Raw genomic sequence first — 22,331 nt, forward strand, 5'->3', positions numbered from 1 at the left:
AGACCTGAAACCTTAATTAATACTCTTAGAAAAAAATCATAGTGAGTTCCTTGACCTCGGACTTAGGGATGATTTTATTGGATTTGACACCAAAAGCCAAGGCAGCAAGAGCAAAAATAAACAAGTGGAACCACGTCAAAATAAAAAGCTACACAGCAAGAGAAACCATCAACAAAATGAAAAATCAACCTACTTAATGGGAGACAACATTTACAAATCATGAATCTGATAAGAGGTTAATGTTTAAAACATATAAAGAACCCATACAACTTAATAGCAAAAAGAGAAACAGTTTAATTTTAAAACGGACAGAGGACTTATATAGACACTTTTCCAAAGAAGGCATACAGATGGGCAACAGGTATATGCAAAGATATTCAACATCACTAATCATCAGGGACATGCAAATCAAAACCACAAGGAGTTACCTTACACCCGTCAGAAAGATATAAGTGTTGGCAAACATGTGGACAAAAGGAGACTCTTGTGTACTGTTGATGGGAATGCAAATTGGTAAATTGGTGCAGCCACTGTGGAAAACAGTGTAGAAGTTCCTCAAAAAATTAAAACTAGAACTCCCTACTGTATGATCCAGCAGATTCACTTATGGATTTATTTGAAGAAAACAAAAACACTAACTCAGAAAAGCATATTCACCCCCATGTTCACTGCAACACTATTTACAATAGCCAAGATATGGAAATGTCTTGTCCATCAGTGGATGAATGGAAAAAGAATATGTGGTATATACAATGGAATATAATTCAGCCATAAACAAGAATGAAATCTCGCCATTTGCAACAACATGCATGGACTTTGAAGGCATTATGCTAATCGAGATAAGTCAGACAGAGACAAATACCATATGATCTGACTTATATGTGAAATCTTAAAAAAAAAAAAAAGTTCTGGTAGATAACCGAGAACAGATTGGTGGTTGCCAGAGATAGGGGGCGGAGGGCAGGTGGATGAAATGAGTGGAGAGAGTCAAAAAGGTGCAAAATTCCAGTTATAAAATAAGTAAGTTATTGGGATGTAATGTACAGCATAATGCTCTCATTTATAATACTGTATGGCATATTTGAAAGTTGCTAAGAGAATGAATCTTAAAAAATTCTCATCACAAGAAAAAAAATTCTGTAACCGTGTATGGTGACAGATATTAACTAGACCTGTGATGATCATTTCACAATATATACAAATATTGAATTATACTATACATCTGACACTGATATAACCGTGCTTGTCAATTATACCTCAATAAAAAAAGGAAAGTATATTTGAAGACAACCCATTTCAATGAGAATTTTTTATACTGGGCATCCTTTTCATTTTTGGATACCATTTTTAAATTAAGAAAGTTTTTGTTCACACAATAAATTTTAAGTAAGTTACTTGGCATCATTAATAAGTTTATTAAAATTTTTCTATATTTCCAAGATATTTGAAACTTATAAAAAATTCTGTGAGAAAAGTTTTGGTATCTCCATTTACTGAATGAGACATGAAGATTCATAAAAGTTAGTAACAGAGATAGTGGCAGAGGTTGAAGTGGAATCCAGGTATTCTGATTCCAAGCCATGTTTTATTTTCACTATGCTTTAGTACTTCTCTTAATTCTAATTTTTTAAATCAAATATCTGTAGATATAAAATTAACAATATCACTTAAATATTCTTTCAGGTTTTTGCCATTTTCTTCCTACCATAAAAATAAAAAGTACATCCCATTAATGCATTCATCAAGCAAGTATGGTCCCAATTCTTACGGAAGTCAACATTTTAGGGATGAAAATCCTAAGAAATGGATCTGTGACAAGGTAAGTTGGTGAACATTTAAAAATGATGTTCCTTTGGAAAGGCTAAAAATATGCACCAATTGCAACAAATATAAATATTCTCATTGCAGCTAACACTTTCCTGGTTATAAAATTATTTATAGCTATTTTATGTATACATGACACTGCCGACTTGTGGCAGTGAAAGGTTTGTGTTTTTGTTTTTTAGTGTTATATGTCAGCCACCCTATGATCTCTGACATGCATCATGGCTTTGCCAAAGCCAGTCAGGGTCAAAGTTTGAATCTGCGATTACAGAGTAGAGTCCACTTCTCAGGCACGGAGATCAGCGCTTGGTTGTTTTCTCTCAACCTCTGTATGTGGATAGATGGAGAAGTAGATGATAGATAGATGGATAGCTAGATAGATGGATACATAGATGGATACATAGATGGATGGATAGATGGATAGATAGATAGATGATAGATAGATAGATGATAGATGGATAGATAGATAGATAGATAGATAGGAATATATAATATGATATAGAAAAGAAGAGGCAAATAAATATTAAATGACTCCAGAGTTATATTTGTTAGCATTTACATAAAAATTTCTAAAGAGGAAAAACACCAAGGTTTCTTGTATAATATGAGGCCAATGAAAGTTGCTACTGTGTGTTTGTCCTATTATCTAACAGAAACTGTAACTTAATTACAAAAATAATTACACAGATAAAGTGAAGTTGTAAGTGACTTTTTGGAAAAGGGTTAAAGCCACTGAGGTCTATATAGTATATTAGACATACTGGTTCTATTAATAGTCTGTCAATGAGGATTTATTCATTTACACACGGCCTCCTTCCAAAAGGATTTAAGGCACCATACTAAAAGGCAAATACAGCAAAGGTTATATTTGAGAAATAAAAATAAGAGAAAGTGATCTTAAATGAGAACAGTTGTCTATGCTCACAAAATAAAGGGAACATGACTGCAGTGGCAGCAGGAATTTCAGCTTATAGATGGCGAAGATGAAGAGGAAAACACAAGTTATAGACATATCCTCATTACTCAAGAGGAAGAAACATGTTAGACCCTTAAGAAAAATGAGATCTTTCTTTATTTTACTAAACTCTAAGAAAAAGTCTTTTTTTAGGATATTGTAACCATGGGATTACCAAGGGTAAGTTACTGGGGAATGCTGTGGATTCTTTAGAAAGTGCCTTTTTCTTTTCACCTACTAAGTCATCTTTCTTAAAAAATGATCTCTAAAATACTAAATAATAATTCCACAGCATAAGGAATGTGTACAGTGAGTAGTTCTTCCTAACTCCTTGATTGGCAAACCTAAATATTTGGTGATGATGTATTCTAGGCATTTGCTTTTACCTAATATGCAACCATTTAGAATATAAGCTAAATATAATTTTCAAACTATTTAATTTCATATTTTGAATGTGCATAATATGATCTACATCTTATTTCTATTTGACATAAACATCTTTTGCTCTTATGCTCTCTCACCATTTTATTTAATTCAAGGAAGTGTTCATTTCTTTAAAACATAAATGACTTACCTTAGGACATTAAGCTACTTTACAGTAAGAAAGATTCTTGTGCAAATGTTTCTTTCCTAAAATAATACGGTTCTTTTGGTTTTATATGACAGATTCACCTCATACATTCTGACATTCCAAGAATATGCATTTATCTGGGGTGCCTGGGTGGCTCAGTGGGTTAAATGTCTGACTCCTGATATCTACTTAGGTTATGATCTCACAGTGGTGGGATTGAGCCCCTGGTCAGGCTCAAGGCTAAGCATGGAGCCTGCTTAAGATTCTCTCCTTCCCTCTGTCTCTTTCCGCCCCTCCCCCGCACTGGCTTTCTCTCACGTGCAGACACACGCTTTCTCTCAAATAAATAAATAAAAACATTAAAAAAAAGAATATGCATTTGTCTTACTGAAGTAAGCAACTTCATGGACATACAGAGACTTTTGGTTACTCGCTAAAGTGAAAAATAGTTTATTTTGTTCTTTTGAGGAATCATTGTGTGCCTCTGCATACTTTTAGAAAGTATACATACTTTAAAAGTTAATGACAAATAATTGTTCTTGTAGGCCCCCAAAATTAAGATGGAAACGTGTAGGGATTTTAAAGCCTGGGTGTTGTATGGAAACCAATTTGACAATAAATTTCATACATTGAAAAAAAAAAATCTGATTAAATCATGAATCTACTTAACGCTACATAAAACCATGTAGAAAAATACTAAAAACAAATTGAAATTCCTTCTTCTCTCCATTTCTTCCTTATTTCTTACTACTTTCTAACCTCTTCAAATAACCATATTAAATAAACAAATCATTCTTCTGTGTGGCTAATGTAATCCGCACAATATAGGGGGAGACATTTTGTTGTTTATATGTTAAATCTTACAACTATTAGACATAATTTATATTTTGACTTGATATTAAGTGATTTGAGTGAGAATTGGGTCCAGTAAACTACTAAAGGTAGGCTTCTTTTTCTTTATTTTTATAAAACTTTTTTCTTGATTACTGAGGTTGTAGTTAACAATTTATTCATTATTAGTGGAGTAAGGATAGTTTTAGGGAAGCTAGAGTTATTAAGCTCCAAATATTGAAGAAGGAAAGCTGACCTGGTTTGTGCTTCTTCTGTGGGAAGACAGACTGTTTACAAACATTTAAATGTACATGACATTGAGTTGAAAGCAGTAAATTGATTTCAGCCAAGAAACAGCTCAATTAAATATAGGTGGTTCCTGTTTCTCCACATTTTCCATCATGTTTTAAGATCATCCCTTTCTCTTCTATCTTCTATAGGCATGGAGGTTATAATTTTCAAATGATTTGTTACACGATGTTGAAAGGTATCAGTTGAGAGAAAATCAAATGTTAATTAGATACTGTTTCTCTAATCACATTCACATTAACTCAATTAAATATAAAATATTATTTGGTATTTTAGTTTTATGTTTAATGCTGTTGATACAAATAACACTATACAAGGACATCACAAAGTCAACACATGGAGAGCAAATAGTACAGTTTTTTCTTCATAGTATGAAAATCAATAATGAAAACTAACATATATATTATTTTTCTTAAAAGCATGGAAATCTATAAGAAAAAATATAATAAAACATATCATATCACTTACGCATATTTCTTTAATCTATTCATAAAATGCTCCAACTTAAGTTGTTAGATTGGTAGGCCTGTGTCTTAAATGGTCAAACTTTTTAAGTTCAGGTAAATAATTTGTATTTATAAATCCTTTGTCATGCTGATATCAATCTTTAAAATAAAAGTGAAGTTCAATAAGGAGTATATACCAGTCAGTCACTATTAATTTAATCTATTTGGGTAGATCTAAAAGAGTTGGACAATACAAAAATACAGTGTACTAGAAACATTCTTTCGGTTGTCAAAACATTCATATTTACTGAAGCAGAAGTAATAGTCTAAGGCCTTTATCTAAATTGGAATGAGTTCTCATATGCATTTTAAACAATTGATTTTAATGGAACGATTTCATGTTTTCCCATGTTTGCAGAGTTCAGGAAGAGACTTTTAAGACGGCTCATGTTCATAGAGCCTTTCTTCATATGCCTTATTGTAGGTGAATTACAACAGTAGGGCAGCCCTTTTTTGTTATTTTCACATACATTTTCGTCCTAAACAGGATTTCATAAGCTACAAAGCATAAAAATATCTAGTACTCCGAAGAATTAATTTAGAGAACCTAAGCATATTGCACAGAACATAAAGTTGACCTTTACCGTCTACAGCTTTTGGAATGGAGTGGGATGTGGAACACATCAGAGATTTAATGTGGCACATCGCTGTCTGCAGAAACTTGGGTGGGACTGTGACTGCTTGCCCATTGCACCCGGTGATTGAATCTGCTGTCACCAGCATCCTGATAATAATGAACATTCAGCTTAACGACCGTGATTATGATTATCATAATTGATGTGCAAGTGCAGTGTGTGGGGATCATTACAGCTGAACTGTACAGCAGAGAAACATGCCTCAGTTATGGATAATTTTACTTTTATGCATTGATTGGGATAAAATATGCCATTCTATTTCAACAGACCAGCTTCATATAATTTTAAGAATCTTTCTGTACATGTTGATTGATGATTACTTACTTGCTGAAAAACAGCCCCTTACAGTTGTTTGTTTTGTTTCGTTTCATTAGTAAATGTAAACAATTAAATAATTAGGTGTAATTGAGGGAAAACATTTTGCTTATGAGGTTGGCCTTCAATAATCAAGTATTCAGTTTAAGTGTTTTTTTTCTCTCTCTCTCTCTCTCTTTCTCTCTCACAATGCACCAGGGACCGAAATGCTTCAATTTTTTTTTTTCCTGTGGTTACCCTCGTATTAGTCTTCTTGAAGTCAGTAGGCCTCAGGAAAAATAGGGGTTTAAATAATTTTTATTACAGATCTATAGATGCATTTGCATATGTATGTATTTATTATACTCATTTTTATGTATTTTAGAAAACAGGACAGAGCCAAATATTATTTATTAAAATAATATTTAACCTATGGAATAATCTTAAAATATGTGTATTTACACTATCTATGTTTTTTAATCACTGCCTTGTTTCTGATAGATTTATTGTATTGTGTAGTAATTTTCAGTTATGCTTTTACAAAGGATTTCTGATGTGAATTTTAACTTGTGACTGAAAGTAATGGGTGCAGTGATATATCCAAGATTTTCAGTAGCTAAAATCTGACCGTATTAGTCTATGATTATTAACCTAAGGGCTTAATTTGCATTTAAGTCCAAAATGTTACATTTGAGTGACGAACAATCATAATAGAACACATTTTCATAAAGCATAGTAAGCTATTAAAAAAACTTTTATTTTGTAACTGCAGTAGAGTCTGGGATTGAGAGATCTTTCCGTCAGATTATTAATAACTGTACAGCTCTAAAGAGACTCTGGCAAACATTTCCTTCTGCGATCTGTAAGATTTACGTTACCCCAGGTAAGCAGTTTGCCCTACATGTGCAGCTGTACTGCATGGTATAGGACAGAATCTTTGTTTGACAGTGAGAGGTTTTATAGCTCGCCTGTAAAATTTTTCTTTTGACAATTTTTGGTCCCAATGTGATTCTTGAACTTTATTAGAAGTTCTTCTTTAAGTTTGTCTCCAAAAAGTCAACATATGCTAGTCTTCTTTGCGTAGTTACTAATTGAGGAATTCTTCAATGACAAAGATCTTGGAGTATGTTATCTGCACTTCTCTGCAGTTAATCTCTTAACCTTAATTTAAAAAAATAAAACCTCAAATGCCTCTATTTATCTTGTTGTTGTTGGAAATTAGGTTAATGTATCAGCGAAAATTTTAGGCTTCTAGACTTTTGCCCTAATCCCTAGGTATAGGATCACAGCTTTAATTTCTTTCTGTGACCTCCTGATGATGTCTTTATCTGACTTGGCAAAAAAGGAGGTTTACCAGAATTTGGAGCCCCAGAATGACTGCAAATGTAACGAGTGAATATTGTTGATGTCTTAGAAAGAGGCTGATTTTGATCTTAGGCATTATGGAAGTGTTGGCACTATTATATGAACACGAGAATTAGCATGAACAGTACTTACTCAAGTGTCATTCTGGCTATGTCTGCAGGTTTGGCATGGAGAAGTCAAAGGGATATTTGTGTGTGGTGAGAGCATCTAAGACATACTCTCTTAGCAACATTAGTTCTCTAGAACTTATTCATCTTAAAACTGAAACTTGCTCCCTTTAACCAATATTGCTTCATTTTCTCCATCCCCAGTCCCTGGTAGTCACCAATCTACTCTGTTTCTAGGAGTTAAACTAGTATAGATTTCATATATAAGTGAAATTATATAGTATTTGTCTTTCTCTGACTTATTTCACTTAGTATAATGCCCTCAGGGTTCATCCATGTTGTCTCAAATAGCAGAATTTCCTTTTTTATTGCTGAATGATATGCTTGTGTGTGTGTGTGTGTGTGTGTGTGTGTATCATGTCACATTTTCTTTAACCATTCATTCATCAGTGCACACATAGGTTGTTTCCATGTCTTGACTATTGTGAGTTACCTGTAGTGAACATGAAGGTGCATTTACCTCTTTGAGAAGTGATTTCATTTCCTTTGGTTATATATCCAGAAGTGGGATTGCTGAGTGATACAGTAGTTCTATTTTTGATTTTTTGAGGAACTTCATAATGTTTTCCATAAGGGCTGTACCAATTCACGTTGCCATGAACAATACATAAGGGTCCCCTTTTCTCTATGTCCTCACCAACACTTATTATTATCCCTTGTCTTTTTGGTAAGAGTCTAGCACATTATTAAGGCTTTTGTTATATATTGTCAAACTGCCCTGAAGAAAATGTATAGTTTATTCTACAAGAGTGACAGTAAATTTGTAGAGATGTGAATTAATTTTAGAAGTGTCAGGAATACACATAATGTTAAAATTGAAAATGAATTGGATGTGATAAACTAAGAAAAAACAAAGTTTTCTGATTACTCCTAAGTTTCTGCAAGGGACAAACTGAATTTTTAGTGATACTATTCACTGAGATTGGGAAAAGAAAAGGATCAGAGTTTGCGGGGCAACTGTAGGGAAGGAATCTTGAGTTCAATCTTGTACATGTTTGGGTTTGAGATGGCTTTGACTCATCCAAGTAGAAATGTTAAATAAATAGCTGAATATACATGTCTGTTGCTTCAAACAACAGCTTTGACGAGAGTCACAAAATCGAGTAGATCTGGTTCATAAATAAAATTTAGTAAATTCGGTTCATAAATAATCCTTGAAATCATGAAAATGAGCGAAATAGCCTAAAGTAAAACCACAGAGTAATGAGAGGGCGGCTAGAAGTTTTGAGGAGTGCTGACGTTTAATGGCCATTTGGAGTAAGACGAGCAGTCAAGGAGGTAAACGTGAAGAAAACCAAAAGAATATGCTTATCAAAGAAGTCAAGGAAAGATAATGCAGTAAGAGTGATAAACCATGGCCAGTGATGCTATGAAGTTGAAGAAAGTGAAGATTAAAAAAAGCTCCATAGATTTAGAGAAATGAAAGTCATTGGTTACTTAGCAAGAGCTAATTCAATGACCATATGAGGAACTAAGCCGGACTGTAGTAGCTTGAGAAGGACTAAAAAAATGGGGTTGGCGGGTGGGGTAAGGGAGAGATCAAATGTAGATAATTATTTGAATAAGTTTGGCTGTGAAAGGGAGAAGAGAGGTTTATAGGGCAATAGCTATAGGGAAATACATAGTAAAGTATCCTTTTTAAAAGGTGGAAGAAGTTAGCATGAATAAATTTTACTGTGCTGTGTCTATATTATTATTTAACCAATTCCTGTGATTTCATATTAATTTGTCTCTTAAATTAATCTTTTTGAATGTTCATATTCGGAAGCAGTGCTGAGGGCAGCGCTCCCGCAGCTCAGCCTTTGCCTACAAATGTGTTTAAAGCCGCCATTCTCTCCCACAGGCGATTTTGCAGTTTGGGCAACGTATAGACACATTTGTGGCTGTGACACTGGGTGCGAGGGGGTGCTACAGGATTCTAGTACCACCCACCTTGAGGCTCTGCACTCCTAAATTTACTATAATGCACAAGACAGCCCCCCACAACAAAGAACTATTTCCCTAAAATGTCACTCATGCCGCTGTTTAGAAACCTTGGGTTAAAAAAGAGCATGCATGTTTTTAAGGCTTTTGATTCATCTTCCCAAATGTCTGACAGAAAGAGTAATCTCATTTGCATGTCCACCTAGAAATTTATGTGAGCTTCCATTGTCCTGCATCTCATCAATTCTGAGCATCGTTTATCATCATTAATTTTACAAATGAAAATGGCATCTTGAAAATTTTACATTACTTTGATAAAAATTTATCCTAAAAATCTTTTCAGATCATTAGTCACTTGCTCTATAAGTTACATGTTTACGTCTTTTGCCCATGTTTCTTTTCATTAGCTTGTTTTTTCTCTATTATTTTTTTTTAATTATATACATGAACACTTGCTTTCGAGGTAGGTTTTTTTTCTTATTTATCCTGCTTGGAATTCTTTGGGTTCCTTGATTTATAATATCTTTTACCAAATTGGAAAAATCTCAGCCACTATATCATCTTCAAAGTTTAGTATTTCTTCCTCTTCTCTAAATTTTCTGGAATTCTGATTTGATATGTTTTCTATATATGTGATGTATTGTAACCTTTATTTCATGTTTTTCTTTGCCTTGTCTCTTCATGTTGATTGTTGTATACTTTTATTAAAACTATTTTGTATGTCTGTCTTCAGTTGTGTGTACTCTGTTGTTAAATCCATGGGATTTCTAGTCTCAATTTTTTTTTTTTATTTATTTATACACACTCTACTTTTTTTTTTTTCTTTTTCAAGTGAGTCTGGTCAATTTTGATACTGCCCTGTTCATTTTTTATTCTTTTAATTCTCTTAAAAAATTATTTTTGGTGGGGCGCTTAGGTGGCTCAGTTGGTTAAGCTCATGACTTTGGCTCAGGTCATGATCTCACAGCTCGTGGGTTCGAGCCCCATGTTGGGCTCTGTGCTAGACAGCTTGTTCAGAGCCTGGAGCCCGCTTCAGATTCTGTGTCTCCTTCTCTTTCTGCTCCTCCCCCACTCATACTCTATCTCTCTCTGTCTCTCAAGGATAAATAAATGTAAAAAAATAAAAATAATAATAATAATTGGAGCGCATGGGTGGCTACATTGGTTAAGCTCCCTAATCTTGATTTTGGCTCAGGTCATGATCTCACCATTCATAAGATCAAGCCCCACATTTGGCCATGTGCTGACAATGCAGAACATGCTTGAGATTCTCTCTCTCTCTCTCTCTCTCTCTCTCTCTGCTCCTCCTCTAAATAAATAAATAAATAAATAAATAAATAAATAAATAAATAACTTTTGTGGCTGCCAGCAATTAGCCCAAAGGTTGTTTTCATTATATAATTCCAAAGTTTGATGTTCAGTCAACTGTGAGTCATGATGGATTTTTTCATCGACAGCCTTCTTTTTGTTATTTAAAATGGTTTTCATTTAACATTTTCTATTGTCTTAATTTTTGGATTATGAGTTTTTGTTCCTTGGAGTGTTATGTATGGGAATTTTTTGATGCCTGGTTTAAGGTACATTTCTTCGGAAATGGTTTCTGTTTGTTTCTACCAAAAGCTTCATGGTACTGCCCACCTGGGACCTCTGTGAACTGAACTTTGGTTTGACATCCACACCTATATGAGGACAAGTTCATTGTTAGGAACTCGCAGGAAAGACTTTTTTTTTTCCTCTGTCTCCAGAGGAAACCGACAGCCAAGAATGAGACAGGGACATATGGCAAGGTCTCCCTCCTAGGGTCATTTTCCTTTTCTCGTTCATCTTCAGAGAATGTCATTTTTCAGGAGTGCTGCATTTATACGGAGTTCTCCAGTGTAACTTCACACTCTGCTGCCGCCCAGTTGTCAGTTGCTTGATCGTGTACCATGTTACACCCAAACTCTAAGAGTCTGTAAATAAATACATACCTCGAGACAAACACTGACTGTGGCCCTCACGAGATTTGCACTTTCTTGTCAATTCTTTCTTCCAGAGAATCCCTTGTGTTTTCTTCCAGGTCATCTGTATATTAAAAAGATCTTAGAATCTTGGGGCATCTTGGTGGCTCACTCGGTTAAGCATCCAACTTTGGCTCAGGTCATGATCTCATGGTTTGTGAGTTGGAGCCCCATGTCAGGCTCTGTGCTGACAGCTCAGAGCCGGGGGCCTGCTTGGGATTCTGTGTCTCTCCCTCTCTCTCTGTCCCTCTCCTGCTGACACTCTCTCTCTTTCTCAAAAATAAATAAACGTTAAAAAAATTTTTTTAAAGATCTTAAAATCTTTTATCCAGAAATTTTAAGTGAAACAAACCTCCCGAACTTCTATTTGCTGTATTGCCAGAAATTAAAGTACTGACCCTTTCTCTATCTCAAATGTTGGGATAATTTTTGCTAAGTAACAAATTGTCTATTAATTTAAATTGTCTATTAATTCTGTGCGGTTATTTTAGAGGGGAATGGTTCTTACCTAAGATACCCTTGTAAAGTTTTTCTAAATATTAAATAATTCGTTACCTTAATATAGTATCAATTGATTTGAAATTTCTTCTTGTGTGATGATGATTCAGTTTTACATTTTTACAAATAGCTACTAAGTTCCCTTAATACTATTTATTACATTGTTTCTTATGGTTAGCAATGCTATTATTTTTATTATTCTCTTCATTTAGTTACTATTTTATTTACTTTGGGATTTTTGTAGATTTTTTTTTTCTTTTTTAAAGAGACAGAAAGAGCAGGGGAGGGGCAGAGGGGGAGAGGTTTAGAAAGTCTGAAGCAGGCTCCAGGCCCAGCTGGGAGCCCAGCTCTGGGTTGGGACTCAGGATGGTAAGATCATGACTTGAGCTGAAATCAAGAGTCAGACGCTTAAGCAACTGAGCCACCCAGGTGCTCCTAGACTTTCTATCATTTTATATTAACGTTTCTATTGTATGCACCACACTTACAGTTTTATATATTGTATGTTTTTAAAATGTTACCTCAATTATGTGTCAAGCAGATACAGACACCAGAATATTATTTATAATAATAATGGCACAATGTACTCTCCACCTGACTTACAGAAAAAAATACTCCTATTATTTGGAGTCTTACTTAATGATTCTGTGCTTTCGGTTCCTAACTAGAGGTATCTGCTATCCTAAATTTTTAATAATTTCTTCACTTTGATCTATACTTTTATTACATATATTTATATGCCTAAGCAGCTAGTTTTGCATGATTAGGCACTTTATATATACGTCTTTTTATAGGTGTGTAAATTATACCATGTGTTTTTTTTTAACAACTTGCTATATAGCTACATTTCATTCTTTTTCACTGATGTAAAGTATTTCATACATCAGTTTGCCACAATTTATCCATTTTACTGGAGATGAATATGGGTTCGTTATAGCTTTTTTGCTCTAGGAAACCATGCTGTTATGAGTGTTACACCTGCTCTCTTACATATCTCCTGGCTCCTGTATGAAAGGTATTACTGTTTGTAGGATATGTCCATCTTTACATTTGTTCATAAGAACTTATTTTTCAAAAGGTTCTACAGATTTAGGGTAATAAAGGGATATCCAGTATTCCTGACAACATGTATTATTGTTAACTTGAAAATGTTTTGCCAATCAGGGGCACCCTCGTGGCTCACTCAGTTGAGCGGCCGACTTCGGCTCAAGTCATGATCTCGCGGTCCGTGAGTTCAAGCCCCGCTTTGGGCTCTGTGCTGTCAGTTCAGAGCCTGGAGGCTGCTTCAGATTCTGTGTCTCCCTCTCTCTTTGCCCCTCCCCCACTCACGCTCTGTCTGTCTCTATCAAAAAATGAATAAACGTTAAAAAAAATTAAAATGTTTTGCCAATCAGCTAAGTGTAACATTACAGTTTTAATGAACATTATCTTGATTTTAATGCAGTTGTCCTTTCTTCTCGAAGAGCGCACTCTGTCAATAAAAATTATAGCTTTTTTTCCACATAGAGTCTTCACATTGTTACTAGGTTTATTCCTAAGTATCTGTTTGTTATTTGATTGTTAGTGTGCAAGAGTTCTTCTCTCATTTATTTTCCAACTTTCTCTTGTTATATAGTCATTTTTTTGTTGTTCACATGTGTTTTTGTTATTGTATTGTTTAGTTTATTCAGGTTACCATAAAACACCACAGACTGGGTGGCTTAAACATCAGACATTTACTTTCTCACAGGCTGGAAGAACCAAGATCAAGGTGCTGGCAGGGGTGGCTTCTGGTGAGGAATCTGGCTTATAGACAGCTGCCTTCTCATTGCTGTGTTCCCACAGGGCCTCTTCTCTGGGCATGCATAGAGGAGGAGGGGGAGGAGGAGGGGGAGAAGCACAGAGGGGGACGGAAGGGGAGGGGGAGAGGGAGAGGAAGGAGGAGGGGGAGAGGGGGAGGGGGAGAAGCATAGAGGGTTAGGAAGTTTAAGTGTAATGAGTGAGAAGGCCTGAGAAGGGAGAGGTAGAGGCTGAGAAGGAGGAAGTGGGGCGGGGGATGGGGCTCCTCCTCCCTCTTTCTTCCTTCTCTTTTCCTTTCTCCCTCCTTCTTCTTTTTCTCTCCTTTTTCTTTTCCTTTTCTTTTCTTTTTCTCCTCTCTTTTTCTTCTTCTCCTTTTCTTTTTTTCTTTCCTTTCTATGTTCTCCTTCTTTTTCCCTTTTTCTTCTTCTCTTTTCTTTTTTCCTTATATTCTCATTCTTCTTTTTTCTTTTTTTCGTGCTCCTTTTCCGCGGCTTCTTTCTTTCTCCCGCGCTCCGCCCTGCCTTTTCTTTCTTTTCCATTTTATTCTCTTCCTCTTCTTGTACTTCTTATGATACTAGACCTATTGGATTATGTTTTGGAGTCAGAGTCTCTCATTTCAAATTGCCACTTTGGTGTATAATTTTGACCAAATTTAAAAAATTCTCTGTATCTCAGTTTTTTCATCTGTGGAAAGGGAAAATATTTTACCTTACTCACAGTGTTGTCATGATGACAGAATTAGGAACCGTATAAGTGACTTAGAATACCCAACATGGTAAACACCATACAGTTTAGTTATTATTATATTTATGACCCTTTTGGTTTCTTTTCCCATTCTATTATTCTATTAGTATATTTTGATCACTAATGTTGAAATGATATCCTAAATCTCTAATGCTCTCTGTATCTATCATTTAAAATTTCTCCGTCATTAGCCCCATGTTCATGTGTTAACATTAAAAAAGCTATTTAGACAGTAACAGTAAAATAACATTAATAAATTGACTGAGTCCTAGATCATTAAAAGATTAATTTGCCCTGTATTACTATTAAATTTATTTTCCATACCATATATATTTCATGTTTTAATATTACAAAAGTTAAATATTGAATTTTAAATATATCAGACATCTAACATGTTACTTCTAACACAATATGTGAAAGCTTTCTATCAAGCTGAATTTTAATTCATAGATAACATTTCCTATCCTTTTGTATCCCTCAGTTGATTTTTATATCAGAATATAAAAAGCAGTGCTTTAAAAATCGTTTTTGGTAAATTTCCAAGTTGGTGCTTAATACTGTTTTTAACTCTTACAAAAAAGATCAGGAAACCAGCAGTGACACAGACCATAAAAATAAAGGACAAGTCAAACACTTCTTTTGTTACCTTATTGTTTCATATCACTTTATGTAACCTGCAGACAAGTTCAGCACTCCACTCATCTGTCTGGAGATGGGCGTCCTGCTTGAGAATTCATTTAAGGAAACTGTTCCATTGTGAAAATTATTGTGAATACAATTTCTTTGAATATGCTTAACTGAATATTTTCCAAACCATGCCTAAGTGCCATATATTTTCTCCCAAAGATGTTGGGCACAGAGTTATTTATCTGAACATTCATATCCATCCTAAAAAGATACTGGACACCATACTACCCAACTGATATTGAGAATTCTACAGTTAGTAACTTTGATTATACTAGTGGCATTCTGAAATAATGTCATTAACTCCGGATTAAACTACAAGCGCTTTTTTAGGTGGCTATTATAAGGTTATCAGCTCTTAGCAAAAAATTTAAATCTGCTAGCGTGCTCAGAGTTTAACCAGTATGAAATATCAGATGGCTAAAAAGTGAGACTTGCTGGACTGGTCAGCAACGAACTCTAAGGGTATCGATTAAATACTAGTAAGATACAAAAGTAGTGAAAATACTTCACACTGTTGACTGGCAAGATACAAATGTTGACCTTACTTTCTTATTAAATCTATTCCAAGAGCTATTCGCAAAGGTTCTGCTCACAATTGGAATATTTAAAAAAACCTAAATTTCTTCCTCTATAATTCCTCAGTTGGAAAATGTGGTCCCTTGATGATGATCTAAGGCTTTGAAGAATAAGTGGATTTCAAAGAGAAAATTAGATGGTACTTATGCTGTCTAACTAGCAATGCGTTGTCGTTTGTTGGACTATAAATGTCTTGCTTTCCCTACCTTCTTCCTTTAGTCATGGAACTTGCCTGTAAGAAACATGAGAGGAAAAAGTTGCTGTTTTACTCCTTCAACTGTTGTCCTTGCTTATCCCAGAGACAGCTCACACCTACGCCCAGTACAGAACATTTCATGGACTCCCTGACCCCCGGTTTCTTCGGAATCCAGTCTACCCACACAGTCACTTACGCCAGATCTCTACTTCCTTAGGAAAGTTTTTCCTAACTATACCCCCTCTGCCAAGTGAAGTTATGCATGACTGGCAAGTATAGTATTTTAAAAATTAAACCTTAGGGGCGCCTGGGTGGCTCAGTCGGTTAAGCGGCCGACTTCGGCTCAGGTCATGATCTCGCGGTCCGTGAGTTCGAGCCCCGCGTCGGGCTCTGTGCTGACGGCTCAGAGCCTGGAGCCTGTTTCAGATTCTGTGCCTCCCTCTCTCTGACCCTCCCCCATTCATGCTCTGTCTCTCTCTGTCTCAAAAATAAATAAACGTTAAAAAAAATTAAAAAAAAATTAAACCTTAATGTAAAAACTACATCCTAGTCCAAAATTACATTTTTTCATGGTAAATAAAATATCATTTCTGTGCATTTATTCAGAATTATTATTATGTATTTTTTCAAAGTATGCTTTTGTTAACCCATCTAATTATTTGTCATTAGAAGACTGAGCTAGAAACATTGAGTCCAGATTTTTTGATGCCATGTACCGGGATGACGTTTCTTATAGCAATAAAATGAAGAGCAAATAGCATTTACCATATGCTTTTTTCCTTCACTTTTATGTCATGCTTGTATTATTTTAAGAAAATTACTTCCATTTTATTTGTGAACATATTCAGTAGGAGTTCATTTATATTGCTAAAGCCTATAAGCCATTAAAAAAAGACTGAAGCATTTTCTTCAGAATACTATTTTGAAGAGAAATAAATGGAATTTGAAACCATACTGTTTGAATCTAAAGGTTGCTTACATTATTTTGATGTGATTTTTGAGACATGCATATTTTTTTCTAATTGAAGTCAGAAATCATCTGTCATTTTAGATTTGACATTTAATATACATAAATAATGTCCAGAGGGTGGAAACAATCTAATTTGCAAGTATTAATATACTTTCTAATCCTAATAGCATTAATTGAGGAGCTAAAGTACTATATGTAAAATGTATATTTTGTTTTTAAAGTAGCTTTCATATTTGTGGGTAGCATTACCTAAATATCAAGGTACAGTGAAAATCCTAAAAATATACCAGAAAAAAGATAATAGAATATATTAGATATATTGTTCACAGGTAACATATATACTTTTTCTTTTTTACCCCAAAACGTTATTGATAAAACTTCCCTGCTTTAACTTTCTAACTCTCATCTTACTGATCTATAATAGACATAAATGCTTACAATAAAAAAGGATCTCAGGTTGCATGAATTTGTCAGAATTGGGGATTTTCAGTTATCACATGTTAAGTGTTTGGTATTCTATGAAGTAACTTATCTCAGAATATAGCTACTATGTTAGTATAATGTTATGGCTTAGTCGTATTAAAATAATCAATAGTAGCTTTAAGGATGATTTTTCATAATATGGTAACATAAAAGTAAAGTCCACATTTAGGAAAGCTTCTTTCTGCTATAGAGTACAATATGATTTATAGTACAGTCTCAGTAAAGTCTACTATTCCAAAGCAAAGAAAGGTAGTTTTTCAAATGGTATTAGTTTTTTTTTTAATATATATATACATATCATGACCTCATAGGGGATAACAATGTACTTAGTTCTAGTTTTTTTAGTTGATGTTTTTATTGAAGCGTTACCAATATACAGTGCTTTATTAGTTTCAGTTGTACAATATAATAATTCAACAATTCTATACATTACTCAGTGCGCATCAGGATAACTTTACTATTAATTCCCCTTTATCTATTTCACTCACCTTCCCTCTGGCAACCAGCAGTTTCTTCTCTGTATTTAAGAGTCTCTTTTTGGTTTGTCTCCTTTTTTTCCTTTGTTCATTTGTTTTGTTTCTTAAATTCCACATATGAAATCATATGGTATTTGCCTTTCTCTGTCTGACTTACTTCACTTAGCATTATACTCTCTAGGTCCATCCATGTTGTTGAAAATGGCAAGATCTCTTTTTCTTTTTTATGGCGGAGGAATATTCCAGTGTGTGTGTATGTGGATAGACACTGGGTTGCTTCCATATCTTGACTACTGTAAATAATGCTGCAATAAACATAGGAGTCTGTGCCTTTTCAAATGAGTGTTTTGTTCTCTTTGGGTAAATACCCAATAGTAGAGTCACTGGATCATATGGTAGTTCTATTTTTAGTTTTTTGAGGAATCTCCATTCTGTTTTCCACAGTAGCTGCACCAATTTGCATTCCCACCAACAGTTCATGAGGGTTCCTTTTTCTCCACATCCTCACCGAGACTTGCTATTTCATATCTTTTTGACTGTAGCTATTCTGACAGGTGTAAGGTGATATCTCATTGTGATTTTGACTTGCATTTCCCTGATGATGAGTGACATTGAGCATCTTGTCGTGTGTATGTTGGCCCTTTGTATGTCTTCTTGGTTTTGTTTATAAATGTTGTGGTCAAAAAGTTTGTTACCTCTACAACATGTTGCCTGAGATATATGTCTTCAACATATACTCGGAGTTTGTCTTTGCCCCATTAAGCTCACAAATCCCTTTCTGCACAACTACGAACACACACCCATATATAAGGAAAGGCATCACCGGGTGGGGAGGAAAGGGGAAGTGACTAAAGAACCAGCTTTTTCATATTGAAACTTACATATAAATGTGAAATTCCATACTATGATTATTTTCTCTACGGAAGTATAATTGTTCATTATACTTTATATTAATGTATAACAATTATACATTACAATTGCCAATTATACCTCCATGACAAGTGTGTGTTACCTGGTTGTGGATTTGGACTTTAGTACACAAGAGCTGTCCGCTCATGTAGACTCCCTAGATCACTAATACAAGTCAAGTCACTAGCTTTCTTCCACTTAACCGTATTTCCCTTTGTAGGAAATAGTTTTACCTATCTTGTTTCTTCTACTTATCTTATGTGGGAAGTTTGACTTAAAGACAGGCAAAGTGGATTTTCAGTTTAAATCAGGAGACTGCTATTTTCTTCAGAAATAATGTTAAGACTTAAGTTAATAGTTTGATACCTTTTTTGACATCTTACTCTTTAGATATATAATTGGAGCTTTGGACCTCTGTCCAAAATTAAAGTGCAAATAACAAAAGCACAAAAAATTTGTATGCCATCAATTTAATTTTATCGGATACTATTTTCCTTCACGAAACAAATAAAACAATATATATTTTTTAATATTTGTTTACAATTATTACTCTCAAATGTCTATTTTCTAAAAATGTAGACATGACTCCAAATTTTACGAATCCAAATTTTACAAGTAAAGAAATGAAATTGTGTAAAAATAAATTTCAATGAAAACACTACCATGTTTTCACTTTGAATAAAACCTGAAATGTTGGGGTAGACTTCTAATGTGGCAGTACCCTTCTCTTTCACATTATTTTGATTTCATGTTTTTGTTCTAATGACAACACACGCTAAAAGAATAACTTACCTAGGTATGTCAGGCAGAATCAGAACTCCGATAACTTGCTTTGCCGGAGAGCAAAGGTTGGAGTAAAGGAATATAAAAGTTTTCCAAGAAATCTCTAGATTGAATTCATGTCATTTCATTTCTTTAGTCCTTAAGCCTTTGAGGTTATGTGTTTTGGAGTCTGCATTATTATCGAGGCTGTGACAGCTGAAAGTTGTGCATCCATGTATCCGTTTTAGGGACACCGCAGCAGAAGTGAATTGGAACAGAGATTTGTGATGTTCCTGGTGTTCAGAGATTTCTGTCTACACAGAAATAAACAAATTGTCATTTTCCATTTCAGCTTCCAAAAGCGTTTCCTCCAGAATATTAGAGAGTTGGCATAATTATCTTCCTCTAATCTTATTTTCCAGAGTAAAAGCTTTCGCAAAAGGATTCGTGACTTTACAGCACCATGTATAATATGGCTATAGTGCATTAAAGTGCATTTATAGTGCATAAAATTACCTAAGTAATCCAATCCATGAATGAACTCCATATCATACTGTTCTGACCATGACTTCCTATTTCTTCCAAGTATTTTTAAACTTACACTTAAAGTTGAATCCTTATCTTCAAGACTTCTCATTTCATATTCTGCCCTCTTCTTCTCATAAAAATTCTCTGGACATAAAATGGCTCTGGCTTAAAGTTGACTACAGGAGTATGCATGCCTGTATTCAGGATTTTGGGGTAGCCTGTTTGACAGTAATTCATGCTGACGCAGAAAGAGATGATCAGGATGGAATGTGGAACTTTTTTTTTTCATCAAACAACAAAACCAGATGTTTTTCCAAAGATTGCAGATAATACACCTGGTCATGAAGTTTGAAGAATTTCCTTCCAGTTGAAGTTATACTCAACAATAGAACTATTAATCATTTTGAAGACAGAAAGATAGTCTGTAGTTTCCAAAAGGGGCTCACAAAATAGGATTTTTTTCTGTCATTATGTTATTAGGAACATGCCAGACCAAATTAATAAGTTGGTTGCTCTCAAATACTGGAGGAAAATGTTGGCTCTGTCATTCACCCTATTATTTGTTAGAAATTATCAACTATCTGGGAGAAAATGGAGTATTTCTTCTATATTATTCTTTTGTTCTAAGTCACAACTCAACTTTAACATTTATTTCTTATCAGTTGTGATTTCTCCCCTATGGTATGTGCCTTTTTCCATTTGCAATAGGAGATGTTTCCAGACAAGGGTCTTTAGATGGGGCAAATCATAGTTTGGTTAATTTCCAGCCTTTTCAGGTCAGCCCACTTTTTTAAGCTTTCTTAAAAACAAAACAAAACATTTTAGAGAGTGAGAGCATGAGAATGGAAGAGGGGCAGAGGGGAGGAGAGGGGAGGGGAGAAAAATCTCAAGGAGAGTGGAGCCTGACGCGGGGCTCGATCCCACATCCCTGGAATCATGACCTGAGCTGAAATCAAGAGTCAGATGCTCAACTGACTGAACCACCCTGGTGCCTTTCAAATCAATCTACCTTTTATGACAAAAAGCCACATTCTATGAAGTACTTTCTCAAAAGACAGAAGTACTCCAGCCGCATTTACTTTGTTTTTTAATTGTGAAATCGTCACTCCTGAAGAAGTTGTTTAAAATCTGTGCTATTTTATAATCTGTATCTCAAGATTCTCTCTGTATATAACAATATTAAGATGAATGATTCAACACAACTTTGAATATTATGTATGAACTACAAGAGTTACTTTGGGTATATCCTCCACTGTTCATAAATTAAATCACGGGTAAATAGTAGAGATGTAAATTTGTGGAAGTAAAACCTTCCTCAGACTTCAATACCCAAACAGTAATCATCTCTATAATATCTTTTGAATAGCAAATGGCTTGGTAGACTCAACTGAGATTAGTTTCAATATGCTTTTCGCATGACTGTTTAGAGCAGCTAAATCTAGATATCTTGGTTTTGAACGTGTTTCCTGAGATTTTAGGAAGAAGCAATTTGATGAAAAGATCAAAAAACATCATTGTGGCTAAATTAATCACAGATTTACCGATAACTCACTGTGGTACTGTGGCCAGCTAATTATCTATATATTAGAGGCGTGAGTAATATTATTTTCTAACTGTCCTTCACAGGTACGAAACAATCAGAATGCACAACAGTCCCAGGGCTCCTTGCTGGGATATATAGTAACTGCTAGATTGTGAAGGATGGTGGAAATGATGCTTGGCTTAGCAGCTGTTTACCAACAATAATCATAAAAGTATTTCCACGTGTTAATGACAGATAGGACCATACTGATGCATGCTGGCCAAATCTCAGCTCTGAATACAATGTGGATTTTTGTTTTAACCATTCATTCCTGCCCAAGGAATGGGCAGTACCTTTCTGGCCCAATGTGTAGCTATATTCAGTCTCAGGGTGTGTATGGCCTGTTGATTTCTTGTCTTATGTTATCTTAACTGATTGTTGTGGTTCTTACAATCTATTTCATCAGTGTTCATTTATTAGCATAGGACTATATTATAGTGTTATAATGATTTCATCAGTGTTCATTTATTAATATAGGACTTTTACTCTTCATTGTAAAAAGTTGATTCAACTGCTATTGTATGTGTTCATTATGATCATGTGGGTGTAACTACACAGAACTCCAGAACTGCTGTGTTCACGAAGTAGCAGGAAAACTTCTCTTTGGGAAAGAAAGTTCTATATTCTCTAAATCTGTGTTCCTTGGTATGATTCCTATATAGCTCTTGAGCTCTTGAAATGTGGCTGGTCTGAACTGAAATGTTCTAGAAGTATAAAGTACACACTGGATTTCAAAATGTAGTATAAAAAACAGTTAACAT

At 34.7% G+C, this 22,331-nt stretch overlaps 1 long non-coding RNA gene across 1 annotated transcript in view; it reads left to right on the forward strand.

The window, feature by feature from the left end:
* The first annotated feature begins 1,689 nt into the window (after positions 1-1,689).
* Positions 1,690-22,331, forward strand: part of LOC115505475 — a 61,245-nt gene continuing 40,603 nt past the window's right edge. The window contains exon 1 of the long non-coding RNA XR_003966041.1: positions 1,690-1,819. This is a non-coding gene — a long non-coding RNA (uncharacterized LOC115505475). The remainder of the gene's footprint in view (positions 1,820-22,331) is intronic.

This window comes from Lynx canadensis, chromosome F1 (genome assembly GCF_007474595.2).
Source record: "Lynx canadensis isolate LIC74 chromosome F1, mLynCan4.pri.v2, whole genome shotgun sequence".
NCBI classification, from domain to species: domain Eukaryota; kingdom Metazoa; phylum Chordata; class Mammalia; order Carnivora; family Felidae; genus Lynx; species Lynx canadensis.